The sequence below is a fragment of the Panthera onca genome, chromosome C1, assembly GCF_046562875.1.
Source record: "Panthera onca isolate mPanOnc1 chromosome C1, mPanOnc1 haplotype 2, whole genome shotgun sequence".
Classification (NCBI taxonomy): Eukaryota; Metazoa; Chordata; class Mammalia; order Carnivora; family Felidae; genus Panthera; species Panthera onca.
Window position 1 is genome coordinate 180316541 of NC_138346.1, and position 16039 is coordinate 180332579.

Genomic DNA, 16039 nt, shown 5'->3' on the forward strand with positions numbered 1-16039 from the left:
GTTTGGAGCCCAGAAGAGAGGTCTGGGATGAAGATATGAATTTAGAAGCTTTAGCATAATCAGCATTTGAAGACATAGAAGGAGTAGAGACTATCAATTGGCAATGAATGTTGAAAACTTTGAGCATAAATTTGAAGAGGAACAAGATATTTACACAGTTTCAAAGTACCTCTCCAAATTACTTATTTATATGGGAAAAAATGCTAACTTTATAGTGAAAATACCTGGCAGATGCCATCTTAACCAACTGATCAAAGGTGAACAATAATGGGACCAGGTGACATAATGTTTTTCCTCACCTTATGCACTGAGGACATAACATCCCCTGGGTAGTATTCCTGCTCCCTCTAAAAAAAAAGAAAAAGAAATAGAATTATAACTAAACACGAAACAAAACCAAATAGAAGGAAATTCTACAAAACATTGGTATGTACTTTCCAAAAATGTCAATATCATGAATAACAATGTAAGACTGGGGAACTGCTCTAGATTAAAGGAGACTAAAGAGTCATGACAGTTAAATGTAATGCATGATTAGGGATCAGGCACTGGATCAGAGGGAAAATTGCTAGATAGGACAGTATCAGGCCAATAAGTGAACTTTGAATATGTACTAAATATAAGGACTTCTATCAATGTTAAATTTCTTGAATTTGATCATCATACTTGGGGTGGGGGAGGAATGCAGGTACATAAGAGAATGTCCTGGGGCACCAGGTTGGCTCAGTCAACCATGACTTTGGCTCAGGTCATGATCTCACATTTCTTGAGTTCTAGCCCCACATCAGGCTCTGTACTGACAGCTCAGAGCCTGAAGCCTGCCTCGGATTCTGTGTCTCCCTCTCTCTGCCCCTCTCCCACTCACACTGTTTCTCTCTCTCTCTTTCTCTCAAAAATAGTCAAACATTTAAAAAAATTAAAAAAGAGAGAGAATGTCCTTGTTCTTAGCAAATACACACTCAAATATTTAGGGTATTAGGGGTAAATACTACAATTCGAATGGTTCCGGAAACATTTGTATATATGCATGCATTCATACACATATGCAAACACACACAGACAAAAAGACTGTGGCAAAATATTAAATTCTGGTGCATTGGGGTGAAGAGTGTATAGGAATTCTTCATAATATTAGTGCACCTCTTCTGAAAGTTTGCAATTATTTTGAAGTAAAAAGCTTAAAAATAAACTGGAAATGAGGAACTAGAAAGAGTATACTGATAACTCTTGAAAAATTTGGCTCTGAAGGGAAGCAGAGAAATAGGACTGGAGAGGGAGTCAGGGTTATAAAATAGCTCTTTAAAGATAGGAGAAACTAGAACAGATTTGTATGCTGACGAAAACAACGATGAGCCTCAGCCCATCCTTTATGAGAGATTCGATCAAAGCCAGTTGCGTTAGGCTCCTCTGAAAACACTTTATTCCTTAAACTACAACCAAGAAGACATTTGGGTCACCACTTGAGGGCAGTACAAAATGACGCTGTATGTCATTCTGGTGGTTTTACTGTTTCAGCTGCTGGAACAAAACAAAGCCCTTTATGTGATTTTCTCTCAAATATGCCATGTGAAATAAACCTCCTAACACATCACTTTTTCCAAAGCTTTTAAACAAGAAAAGACCAACATAATTCATAACAAGGGTGAGGAGAGAAGGGAGTGAGAAAAAGGGTCTCATCCTTAGAAAAATGCCTGTCACATGTCATGAATTTAATACAGAATAGAAGGTAACAGAAAAATTAGAGCATGTCAGTTGGAAGCAGCTCTAGAAAAGGATGAATCCAGCCCCCACATTTTATAGACAGGGCCTTGGGTCCAGAGGAGGGAAGGGACTTGACCAAACCACAATAATGTGGTAGAAAAGATAATTTTTTAAGGCAGTTCTTGCTTGATTTAAAAAATTTTTTAAATGTTTTTATTTATTTTTGAGACAGAGAGAGACAGAGCATGAGCAGGGGAGGGGCAGAGAGAGAGGGAGACACAGAATCTGAAGCAGGCTCCAGGCTCTGAGCTGTCAGCACAGAGCTCAATGCAGAGGTCAAACTCACGGACTGTGAGATCATGACCTGAACTGAAGTCGGATGCTTAACCGACTGAACCACCCAGGCACCCTGAAAAGATAATGGTTTTAACATTTACCCTGGTTAGTCTGTAAAGACAGAGGTTCTGATACTTTCAAATGACATCGTAAATATAGCTTGCAAAGAGACTGACTCCATCATTGGTACTGATACTGAGTTCCTGAAAAAATTGTGACCTCTGTTGTGAGACTGTGCCCCTTATGTCTTCCTCTACCCTGGGAGGATTTGACTCTTCACCTTCAAATCTTGTCCACTTTGTTTTGTTTCGTTTTGTTTTGTTAATTTTTTAAAAAATGTTTTTATTTATTTTGAGACAGAGAGACAGAGCATGAGCAGGGGAGGGGCAGAGAGAGAGGGAGACACAGAATCCGAAGCAGGCTCCAGGCTCTGAGCTGGCAGCACAGAGCCTGACGCGGGGCTCAAACTCACGGACCATGAGATCATGACCTGAGCTGAAGTCGGACGATTAACTGACTGAGCCACTCAGGTGCCCCAAATCTTGTCCACTTTGACTAGTCCTAATGCTCTGGACAGCATAGTTCTGATCACAACCAACCTATTTCCTACCCCTTTCTGGTAGGGCCTAAAGGGGTCACATAATTAGACTTTCCTACCAACACTGGGGGATGAAGTTGAAGTTGGAAGATGAAGTTGGAAAAAAAGGGAATGGGCATGTGGCAATACATTATTTGCAGAGAAATAACAGTATCAATGCAGTAGACTAGAGATGATCTTACAAGGACAATCAGAAAATCCAAGAGAAGTACAAAACTATAAATATGACATAATATATAATGGAGAAGAAAGCACTTTTAGATTGATTAAATTACAGAAACCAATATGACTTCTTATCATGCTAACAAGTGGGCTCAATTATGCAGAAGGGCTCCTAACCTCACTATTACCTGTAGAAAAATGCTCATACATCAGCCTGATGTTTCAAGTGCTCACACTATTACCAGCCTAACCTGGCCCCAGCCCATGCTTTAGTCTCGTGTCCTGCCATAGTTCCCATCCCATGCACCAACCACGGTTTTCTTTCTTTCTTTCTTTCTTTCTTTCTTTCTTTCTTTCTTTCTTTGTCCTTCTTTCTTTCTCTTTCTCTTTCTTTCTTTCTTTCTTTCTTTCTTTCTTTCTCTTTCTTTCTTTCTTTCTTTCTTTCTTTCTTTCTTTCTTTTTCTTTCTTTTTTTAAATATGAAATGTATTGTCAAATTGGTTTGCATACAACACCCAGTGTTCATCCCAACAGGTGCCCTCCTCAATACCCATCACCCACCCTCCCCACCCTCCCAGCCCCCCATCAACCCTCAGTTTGTTCTCAGTTTTTAAGAGTCTCTTATGATTTGGCTCACTTCCTCTCTAACCTTTCTTTTTTTTTTTCCTTCCCCTGCAAAACTTTTCTGTTTATTTATTTTTGAGAGAGAGAGAGAAAGACAGAGTGTGACCAGGGGAGAGGCAGAGAGAGAGGGAGACATAGAATCTGAAGCAGGCTCCAGGCTCTAAGCTGTCAGCGCAGAGCCTGATGCAGGCATGGAACCCACGGACCGCAAGATCATGGCCTGAGCCAAAGTTGGCGCTTAACTGACTGAGCCACCGACACGCCCCTCCAACCACTGCTTTCTGAACACTTGCTGCAATAGTTTAAGTGCTGTGGTATATCAGGCTGTGCTCTGCACGTGCTCCATTTTGAGGTTCACCTCAAATGCAACCTTCTTTGGATGTTTTTCCTTGATCTGACCCTCACATTTACTTGAAGATTCCTTTTGGCCCCCACAGGCATTGCATGTACTTATCTTGAGCATTCATTTCTGCCTTTTCTTCTGCACTACATAATGAGCACTTGGAGGGCATAGACTGGGTCTTAATACTACTATTATTTCTTAGGGAGTGTTTCCATTTATTAGTAATCTACTAATATTTCTTTTTAAACATTTTGCTTCTGAGGGAGAGAGAGAGAGAGGAAGAGAAAGGGGGCATGCAAGTTGGGGAGGAGCAGAGGGAGAGGGTGGGTAAGAATCTAAGCAGGCTTTTCTCTCAGCGCAGAGCCCCATGCAGGGCTCAATCTCACAACTGTGAGATCATGACCTGAGCTGAAATCAAGAGTCAGATGCTTAACCGACTGAGCCACCCAGGCACCCTTACCAATGTTCTTTCTTATCTTTCTACCACTCCTGCCTTTCCAGCTCACTCCTTCCAATATCCCAACTCTAACAGTGCTCTGATAACCCCTGGACCAGTGATCCCAACACCTCTTGACCATTCCTTACCCATCTTATATCCTTACTTCTTTTCTTACCCACTTAAATTCCAATGTCCAATGTTATAATAATTCCCTTGATATGTCTTCTTCTCTTTTGCTCTTGTTGCTTTGTTATTTTGCCTCACAAAACTCCTACCCAGGACAATCTAACTCTCCACCTACTCTCTACCTTTTGTAAAGTTGTTGAAGAAAACCCACAATGATGTCAACTGGACTCTACAAATTCATTACCACTAATCTCAAGTGATACTATACTGCTATCTGGTAATCATTTTATTTAATAGTCCATCTACTTTCCCTAAATGATTATTTCATACCTTTTTTCCCTTCAAACTTCCAGTACCTTCTTCTTTCTGTTCCCTCTCAGCAGATAACCCACCCACCTTCATCCATGCCTGCATATTCCTGTCCTCTCAATGGTACTCTGAAAGCCAATCCTTTCCCTTATGCTCCAGCAATTCTCTCTCTTATCTATCTCATCATATTTCCCTTTCCAAAGGATCATCCCATCAGCTTAAAAAAGCACTATAGTATATCTAATATTAAAAAAAGAAAATTCTCTTGACTCCATATTCCCTTCTAGCTAACACATTATTTCTCTGCTCTTCATTTCAGTCAAATATCTCTAAAGAATTATATATTATTCCTTGATTTCAAGTCCTACCTTTTCATTCTTTCTAGAGTCCACTTTAATCAGGTTTTATCCCCTCCCTTAACTAAAGCTCTTTTTACCAAGGTCACCAAAGAACTCCATGTGGATAAATCTGGAGGTCAATTCTCAGTTCTTATCTAAGTAGCTCTATGATCAGATCGGGCACATTTGCTAACTTCTTCCTTCCTTCCTCATTTCTTCTTGAAACATTTGTCTTTATTTGGTTCCAGGGCAGACACCATGCTCTCCTGGTTTTGCTCTAAACTCACTGGTGGTTGCTCCTTCTCAGTTCCCTCTCTTTTGCTAGTTCTACTTCATTTCCTTGATCTCTAACGTTGGAGTGGCTGCAGTTGGACTTGTTGGATCTACAGACACTCTTTGTACAGATAGTCTTACCCAGTCTCATGGTTTTAATGCTATTGGCCCTCTGAACTCCACATTTTATTCCAATTGCATTCTTGACATTTCAACTTAGATGTTTAAAAAGTATCTCAAACTTATGGGGCACCTGGGTGTTCAGTCAGTTGAGTGTCCAATTCTTGATTTTGGCTCAGGTCATAATCCCAGGGTCTTGGGATCAAGTCCTGCATCAGGCTCCATGCTGAACATGGAGCCTACTTAAAATTCTCTCTTCCTCTGCCTCTCCCCTGCTCTCTCTCTAAAATAAAAAACAAAATTTTAAAAGCACCTAAAAAGCTTTGCTTTTAAAAGGTTTGCTAAAAAGCAAACCTAGAGCAAGACAAAATTCCTGATTTTCTCCCCAAGTTGGTTTTTTCCACAGTCTTCCCCCATCTTACCCCATTAGGCAAAAACCTGGCAAAAACCAAGCATCATCCTTGGCTCTTTTCTTCTCTCATACCTCAGATCTTTAGCAAACCAAGTAGGCTCTACCTTCAAAATATATACAGATCTGACCACTTCCTACCACTTCTTTCCCCAACTCCCATTCTCCCCCACCTCCAATTGCTAACTCTCTGACCCAAGTCATCATCATATCTGGATTGTTGTAACAATATCATATTTATTTTACTGCTTTCTGCTCTTGTTATCTACACTATATTTTCCCACAGTAGTCCAAATAATCTTTTTTAAACCTAAGCTATACTATGTTCTTCCTCTGTTCAAAACTCCCGTAACTTTCCATTTCATTCAGTGTAAAAGGCAAAGTCTTTAAAATGGTCCATAAAGCCTCACTTGATGTAGGATACTATAACCTCTCTGACTTCCTTTCTTAATCATTCACCCTTTCCCTCACTCTACCCCAGCCATATTGGTGTCCTTCATATTTCTCAAATCCACTAGGCATACTCCTGCCTTGCACTGCTGTTCCTTTTGCCTTGATTTCTCCCCACCCTAGATATACTCTTTGTCACTCTCTTACTTAAAGTCTTTTCTCTAATGTTCCCTTATCCATGGGACCTTTCTGACCACCCTTAAAATCCCAAACCTTCTTCCTTCTCATATTCTTTCCCATCCATCTTTCTTTCTTCCCTGATATATTTTTCTCCTTATCAACTTATGATTATATATATTACATATATTTGTACTTTCATAAATAATTTATATAAGCTACATGAAGACAGAAATTTGTCTGTTTTGTTTACTGCCATATCCTCAGTACCTAGGACAGAGCTTAGCACATAGTAGGTACTGAATAACTGTTTCTTGAATTAATGAACAAATCCTCATGATAGCTCTGTGAGGTAGATTCTATTTTTTATCATCTCTATTTTATAGATGAGGGAACTGCGGCTCAGAAAGGCTAAGAAACTTAAATCATACAACTAGCAAGTAGTAGAGCTGAAGTTGGAATCAGGATGTGCTTTTATTTACAGCCCACAACTTTAACCACTTTAGAGATACTTTATATCTCTATAATCAGTCCTCTTAAGTATATCACCACTGTCTCAGCTATAGTTGTGGCCCCAACAACTCTTAACTGTATCTCTTTAAAACATCCTTGACCTCACTGCTCCATCCTATACGCAGAGCCAGAGTGACATCTCTTTCTTTTTATTTTGTTTTCAAATGCACAATTAAGTGGTTTTTAGTACATTCACAGAGTCACAACCATCGTCATTATCTAATTGCAGAACATTTTTATCACTCCAAAAAGAAACCCTATATCTATTAGCAGTTACTCTTCATTTCCCTTTCTCTCAGCTTCTGACAACTGTTAATCTACTTCTGTCTTCATGGATTTGCCTATTCTGGACATTTCATATACATAGAATCATACAATGTGGGGCATGAAAGCCTTTTATATCTGGCTTTTTTCATGTGGCATAATGTTCTCAAGGTTCATCCATGTTGTAGCATTTATCAGTACTTCATTCCTTTTTATTGCTGAATAGTACTCCATTGTGTAGATATACCATGTGTATTTATCTATTCATCAATGATGGACATTTGTTTTTTTACACTTTTTTGTTATTATAAATAACATTATTATGAATATTCATGTGCATGTTTTTTATGCAGACATATGTTTTTAATTCCCTTGGCTATATACTTAAGAGTAGAATTGTTGGGGCATATGATAACTCTATGTTTAACTCTTTGAGGAACTGCCCAGTTGTCTTCCAGAGTGGCTGTATCATTGTATATTCCACCAGAAATGTATGGAGAGTCCAATTTCTCCACATCCTTGCCAATACTGGATTATTATTATTTTTAAGGTTATTTATTTATTTTGAGAGAGAGCAAGCACGAGCAGGGGAGGAACAGAGACAGAGGTAGAGAGAGAATCCCAAGCAGCCTCTATGCTAACAGGGCAGATGAGGGGCTCGATCTTGCAGTTTGTGAGATTATGACCTGAGCTGAGATAGAGAGTTGAACACTTAACCGACTGAGCCACCCAGACGCCCCAATACTAGATTATTATAACAATCTCAACAACGTTCTTTTGCATGTAGATATGCAGTTGTTATTATCCATTTAAAAATTGTAACCATTTTAGTAGGTGTAAAGTGCTATTTCACTGTGTTTGTGATTAGCATTTCCGTAACGATTAATGATGTGAGCTGTTGAGCATATTTTGCGCATTTTTTTGGTCACATGTACATATTCTTTGGAGAAATGCCTATTCATATAATTTACCCATTTAAAAAAATGTTGGGGCTCCTGAGTGGCTCATTCGGTTAAGCACCCAACTTCCACTCAGGTCATGATCTCGTGGTTCACGAATTTTGAACCGCATGTCGGGCCTGTGCTGACAGCTCAGAGCCTGGAGCTTGCTTTGGATTCTGTGTCTCCCTCTCTCTCTGCCCCTCCTCCACTCATACTCTGGCTCTCTCTCTCTCAAAAATAAATCTAAAAAAAACATTAAAATTAAAAAAAAATTTTTAATGTTTATTTATTTTGAGGGGGGAAGGGGCAGATAGAGAAGGAGAGAGAGAATTCCAAGCAGGCTATTCTCTTAACTGTGAGATCATGACCAGAGCCAAAACCAAGAGTAGGACGCCTAAGTGACTGAGCCACCCAGGAGCCCCTACCCAATTTTTAAAATTGGGTTATGTATCTTCTTATTGTTGAGCTGTAAGGCTTTTTAAATATATTCTGAACAATTTATTTATCAGACATATAATTTGCAAAAATACTCTCCCATTCCTTGGATTGTCTTCATTTTCTTCATGGTGCCCTTTGAAGCACAAAAGTTTTAAGTTTTGATGTTCAATTGATCTATTTTTCCTTTTGTTGCTTATGCTTTTGGTGTTATAGCTAAGAAAGCATTGCTTAATCCAAAGTCATGAAGATTTACAACTATGTTTTCCTCTTAATGTTTTAGAGTTAGGGAACTTACTTTCTTCTAAGAGCTTTATAGACTTACATTTTATATCAATGAACTATTTTGATATATGGAATGAGGTTGGGGCCCAACTTCATTCTTTTGCATGTGGACATCCAGCTGTCCAAATACCATTTGTTGAAAAAAACTATTCTTTCCCCCATTGAATTGTCTTGGCACTCTTGTTCAAAATCAAGTGACCAGGGCACCTGGCTGGCTCAGTCGGTTGAGCATCCGACTTTGGCTTAGGGCATGATCTCATAGCTCATGAGTTTGAGCCCTGCGTCCGGCTCTGTGCTGATAGCTTGGTGCCTGGGGCCTGCTTCGGATTCTGTGCCTCCCTCTCTCTCTGCCCCAACGCACTCAGATTCTGTCTCTGTCTCTCTCAAAAATAAGTAAACATTAAAAAAAAAAAAAAGAAAGAAAGAAAATCAAGTGACCATAGGGGTACCTGGCTGGCTCTTTTGTAGAGCATGAGACTCTTGATCTTGTGGGATTGTGAGTTTGAGCTCCATGTTGGGTGTAGAGATTACTTAAAAAAAAGGAAAACCAACTGACCATAAATGTATGGGTTTATTTTTGAAGTTTCAATTCTGTTTCATTGATTTATATGTCTTTCCTTATGCCAATACCTCCTTATGGCAATAACCAATAGCTGCCTTTGTTACTCTACTTTAGTGGTAACTTTGAAATCGGGGAGTGTGAATCTTTCAACTTTGTTCTTCATTTTCAAGATTGGCTATTTTGAATCTTTTGCAAGATTGACATCTCAACAGCCTTGAGTTTTCTAATCCATGAACAGGAAAAGTCTGCATTTATTAGGTCTTTTTAATTTTTTTTCAGTGATGTTTTAGAGTTATCAGTTGTAAGTCTCAAATGTCTTCTTTTAAATTTATTCTCAGGTACGTTTTCTTTTTGATGCTATTGGTAATAAAATTATCATCTTAATTCCATTTTCCTATTATTCATTGCTAGTATATAGAAATACAACTGCTATTGATCTTGAATTTTGCAATCTTGCTGAATTTGTTTACTCTAATAAATTTTTTGTTGTTCCTTTGGAATTTCCATACATACAAGATCATCTCACTTGTGAATAAAGATAGTTTACATCTTTCCAATTTGGATGCCTTTCATATCTTTTTCTTGCATAATTGCCCTGGTTAGAACCTCCAGTACAATGTTGAAGAGAACGACCTTTCTTTTTTTTTTTTTAATATATATTTTTAACATTTATTCATTTTTGAGAGACAGAAAGAGACGGAGTGTGAGATGGGGAGGCACAGAGAGAGACAGGGCGACACAGAATCCAAAGCCAGCTCCCAGCCCTGAGCTGTCAGCACAGAGCCCGATGCAGGGCTTGAACTCATGACCTGAGTCGAAGTCGGACGCTTAATTGACTGAGCCACCCAGGCGCCCTGAGAGTGACCTTTCTAAAACACAATTTTGGGTTATTTCCCAACCTTGGAACCTCTCAATGACTCCACATTGCCCTTTGAATAAAGATTTCACAGGGGCACCTGGGTGGCTCAGTCGGTTAAGTGTTCAACTTCAGCTCAGGTCATGATCTCACTGTTTGTGAGTTTGAGCCCTCTGTCGGGCTCTGTGCTGACAGCTCAGGGCCTAGAGCCTGCTTCAGATTCTGTGTCTCCCTCTCTCTCTCTGCCCCTCCCCTGCTCACGCTCTGTTTCTTTCTGTCTTTCAATAATAAATAAACGTTAAATTTTTTTTTTTTAAAAAAAGAATAAAGATTTCACTTCTCATTTACTTACTTGCATCTCATGTTAGCTTTGCATCCTTAAAATCTGACCCAACTGAATCACAGTATTTTTCCCAGCTCCTTGCTCTTTTTTGCTTCTGGCCCATTGTGCACATTATTCCCTGTGCCTGATACACTCCACTCTCCATCTATCCCTTGCTTCAAGGTAATTTCTGCTCATGCTCCAGATCTCAGCTTATACACAACTTCTACTAGGAAGCCTCCCCTCCCTTGTCCCACAGTGCAGATGTTACATTCCTCCAGTGTATTTCCACATCACTTGAATCTTATTCTTTTAACTTTATTACATTGCATTTATAATTGCCATTTTGCTTGTCTGTCTTCCTTTCTAGGCCATGTGCTCCTTGAGGGTGGAGACTATGCCTTATACACTTTTGTAACTCCCCTACTTTGCAAAATGCTTGGGGCATAGCATATACTTAAAACTTAACTTGTTGAATAAATTAATAAATGGGTAGAAGCCTATTTATCTGCTCTTTATAAGTCCCATACTTCAGTAAACCTGTCCTTGGTAGTTCTAATCAGTGGTCTGAAAATGAGCCTACTAGGCTAGGAGTTTGCAGGATGTTGTTCAATGTTCCCTTATAGGCCTGAAATAATTACTGTTCCCTTGAAGTTCCAATCAGAATCTTCTTTGTTAAGTAGTAAAAAAAATTTTTTTTCTCAGTGTCCTTTGGGTAGACATTTAATTATAGATATAATTTGTTTCATATAGAAATTAAAATTTATAGCCTTTCAAAAACTATTGGTTTTCTTGAATCCAATTCTTCAAAGTTGATGATTTTCTAGACCCCACTGCATTTTGATGTAACAAAACTACCCAAAATATGTAGTGAGGTAGGGATTATCATTTCCATTTCACACATAAGGGGCAGAGTAGTTAAGTAACTTGCCTAAGTTCCCAGAATTTGAAACCAAGTCTGCGACACAAAACCCGTGCTCTTAATCATTTACTTCCTTCATCTTACCTACTTATAGAATATAATTTTGCAAAAAGAACAGCTGTATCTTACTTGAGGTTAAGCTTGACACTTAGTAAGGCAAAACTTGTGTATTGTCAGAATTATCCCAGATAAATTCTAGAAATTATTCAGTATAATATACAGACACATTGTGTCTGCATAAGCTCAACACAGCCAATTATTTTCTTCAGGCTTAAATCAAATCCTTGCTTCTCTGGTTGAGCATCAGCTGAAATCCTTGGCTTGCATATAGAGATAATATTGAAAGTAACAACAAAACCCCTTTTCTTTAAACACTGAGCACTGAAGGCATATAATTACATTCATATACAGTTAAATGCAAACATCATGCTACTCCTCTCTTTACATACTTTGATTTTCTGGACTGTAGGATAGAGTGGATAGTGCCTTCAGTGAAATAGGTACCTTTTTTTTTTTTTTTTAATCTCTCAGGGCCAAATGTTTCTATGAATGAGGACAGTCTCCTGAGATTTTCAAAATTTGACAGATTTACTTCAGATCTCTGTTAGGGGTGAAGACATTGACAGTGTTTATTAGTAAAGTTAGACAACATGGGACAATTATAAGGATAAGCAAATCATTAATTATCATTGTCATAACCATAATGTGATAGTCCCCATTTGTTGAGCACTTATTCCCATGTGCCAGACACCGTGTAATGTGCTTTATAAGCATTGTCCATTTAATTTCCTTTATCACTCTGATGTAGTTTCCATAAAACTGAGGCTCAAAGACTTTTAGTAAATTGTCCATGCTGTTATAGTTTATAAGTAGAGGACCTTGATCTAATCTCAAATTTGTCTGATTCCAAAGCCCATCCTCTTAACCACTGTCCTGATGTCAGGGTTCCTGACTTCCTTTTGAAAGGGTAAAATAGATTACATATTGTCCTTTATAAAAATCAAGGTAACTAGATTTGAAAATGTTATCAACACAAAACAATAGTGATCCCTTTTGTGGCCACTAATGATTTTGCTTGTCTGAGAACCTCAAGACAAACAAATTTCCCTCAGCCTCTTCTGACCCGGACATGATTCCTTCTGAGTATGTCCTAACATCTCCTCTATCTTTTTCTGCTAGCTCCTCCCTCTTCTATCCCCACCATGTTCCATTCCACCAAACATCTCAGAATGCTCAAAACATACTTGTTCTTCTTTGCTGACTCCTACTTTACCTGGAAAGACCTGGCCCCTTTGTAAGTGATGGTCAGGGGTCTGAGAAGTCCCAGAGGGTTTTAAACAGAAATTACAAGATCTTTTTGTTTGTTTGTTTTAAAAGACCACTCTGTCTGTGATAAGGGTAATAGATGTAAGTGCAAACATGGAATTGGGGAGCTTAGTTAAGGAGCTTTAGGAGTGGCCCAGGAGACAGGTCATGGTGGCAGTGAAGACAGAGAAATGGTCAGATCTGGAATATATTTTGAAAACAGAAATGGAATTTCAGATATATATTGGAGGTTGAGCCAACAAAACTTGCTGATAGCTTGGACTTTTTATGGAAAAAAGCACAGAATAAATTAAGAAAAGCGATGGACTAAACAAGGCATCCTCTATTTGTGTTATAAGATGTTCAGTACAGAGTCATCATTTTTAACTGAGACACAACTGTGATTATGCCTTAGAAAATCTTTGACTGAAAGAGTTATTTGTCATTATGTGTGTATGTGGCAGGTCTTAGTTTTCTCCAACTATGTGAACCTGCTAAGTGCAGGACATGGCGCCAGGTAGTTTCACAAAAGTTGCATCATTTAACTCTCCCTAAATCCTTAGATGTAAGAATGAATATCCCCATTTTATAAGAGAAGGAAACTAAGACTTAACTTATGATTTGACTTTGCACAGTTTTTAAGAAGCTGAACTGAGATTTGAAGTCCAAGTTGACTCTAAAGCCCATGCTCTTGTCACTGAAATGATTCAAAGGCACAAAATCAGAATTCCCCAAACTTTTCTCCTCGTAATGAGGAGAAGCCTCTATTGACTCTCATGTGTCCTACTTTAGAGCCCAAAGCTGGCAAACAGGACAGCTTTGTTCTGTCTGTAGCCCATCCACTGACTTGCCTTGTGATTTAGGGCAAGCTTCTTAATTTGATGGTGTCTCAGCATTCCCACATGTTAAGCAGGGCTAGTAATTAGTGTTGGAGACAATGCTTTGAAATCCACAGATGAAAGGACCTGCAGTCTTGAGTGCAAATATTTTGTTTCCCATGATGTTCTTTGGGTTTCTTATAGTTTCCAGGACGTTTCATACAGAAAAAAAGAAAGGAAGAAGGAAAGAAGGAAAGAAAGAAAGAAAGAAAGAAAGAAAGAAAGAAAGAAAGAAAAAGGAAAGAAAGGCAAGCAAGGAAAGAAAAAAGAAGGAAACAGGGCAAGTATAAAACAGCATTTGCTTGCTCACTAGAAGCCAATGGAACTTCTGGGACATGAATGTAACAATCTTCCTTACTCTGTAGTACTCAATAAATATTACTAATAGATAAATGGATTTTATTTAAAAAACCCATTAAGGTAAGTTTTGGTAAACCAGGGAAGATCTTTAAAAATGATTTCTATTTTGTTTCTGATTTCTCAAATCCTAAATAATCTCTAATAAGAAGAAAAAGAAGCTACTGTTCATCTAGTGTCCATTGTGTGCCAGGTTACAGGCTAACTGCTTTCACATGAAACCTCATTTAATCATTATAATAGCACAACCAGGTAGGTGCTATTATTACCTATTATTACCTTCAGTTTAGCAGGAAACAATGGCTTGGTAGAGTTCACAGACATGTCCAAATTCACAAAATTAGGAAGTAGCAGAACTGAGACTGGACCAGACTGGGCCTTCCCAGTTCTAAATTCAGATTCTTCCCAGGACACCCCGTTGCCCTGAAAAATTAGTGATGAAGACAATTTTGAAATGTTCTATCACACCCTGGGTGTGCGTGGCATTTAAAAATCTTACTGCTTGTTCTTTTCAGTTCCTGGCACAGGGAAAGTTATTTGTGTAGCACAATTGTTATTATTGTGCAGCCTCACATATTCTTTCTGCCCTAGGCAAACATGAACAATAATGGGCTATATTTATGCAACCAACAGCTTGCAAGCATGAGCTCCAGATTATCACTACAATTGTAGTTTAATTTTTTTGTTTTTGTAACTTAGCACCATTTATATGGAAGGCCTTTCTCAAAGTCTCATGCAAATAAACTGGTTCTTTGTATATTCAGAGAGCTCCTCAGCTTTTTTTCCATAGTTTCAATCAAGCATCCTGTATTTCTAAATGCTGACATCACAAATGTGCCTTGTTCACGAAGAGCTGATAGGACAGTCACCTCTAAAGTTGGAATATAAAGAAATAAAAGTAGTTGTGGTGTCCCTGAAGGGTGGGTTGGGAGAAGGAGTGGGAGTTAGAGTAGGATAGAAAGACAGAAAGGCCAATGACAAAGCTGTTCATGGTCTAAGTGCTCCTCTTCAGGATTGTCTTGAGTTTATGGTTGTTATAACCCAGAACCTCATCTTCAGCTTTCCGTGGTCAAAGCACCATTTTATCAAGGTTTCTTGGACGTGATCAATATCTACAGGACACCAGCAACATGCCCTAGTAAAAAGCACATTTGAGTTGGAAGACCTATGTATAATTTCTACCTTTGTCACTATGGATTTGGACAAATTCCTCTTCTATAAAATAAAATTAATAATAACCCCTGGGTTGTTGTGAGGATTAAATGAAATAAGGTACATGAAAACAGCATTTTTTGGTTGTCAGTATCCGGATTTAAGTCACCAGACACAACTTTATTACCTAGGGACCATCTACCTTGCCTATAACAGGGATACATGCATCAGCTGTTTGAGGCACTCCTTTCTTATGGCCAATGTATCTGCAAAACTTACTTAGTGATTGGAGAGTTATCTGATGGGTAGAGTTAAATGGTGATCTTGAAGAAAGGTATCCTTATAGCTACCACTTACTGGGCATCTATTCCAAACAAGGCTCTTTGATAAAACATTTATGCATGATTTGTAGCCCTTTTATCATCCCTACAAGGTAGATATTAATATCTCCAATGTACACATGAGGAATATGAGGCTTAGAGCCAAAGACGTTAAGTTGCCCTAGGAAAAACAGGTAAGCCCTTTTTGTCTGCTCCATGAAGCTCATTCCTGTTACAATGAATTAGATCACAACATATCTTCCAGTAGCTACATTTTACTCTCTTAAAATAGATTTAGAATATGACCCAGTGCTTTGATGAGATCTGGGACAGGCATTTGCAAACTGTCATTGGTGTGTCATTTAAAAAAATATCCAGTCCCAGAAGTTCTAGGCCTTTATGGGGGTTTGGACCATCATTCCCATCCTCCATTACATGTCAAGTTTTAAATTTAAACCAGAACCAATAAGTGGAAAAGGAAGCCAGTAAAAATTATTGGTGGTCTGGAAAGGGGTCTGGGGAAACTCCCATGTAATGATTTTGAGCTTGTCTTCCCTTGCTGAGGGCTCTGATTATCATTATT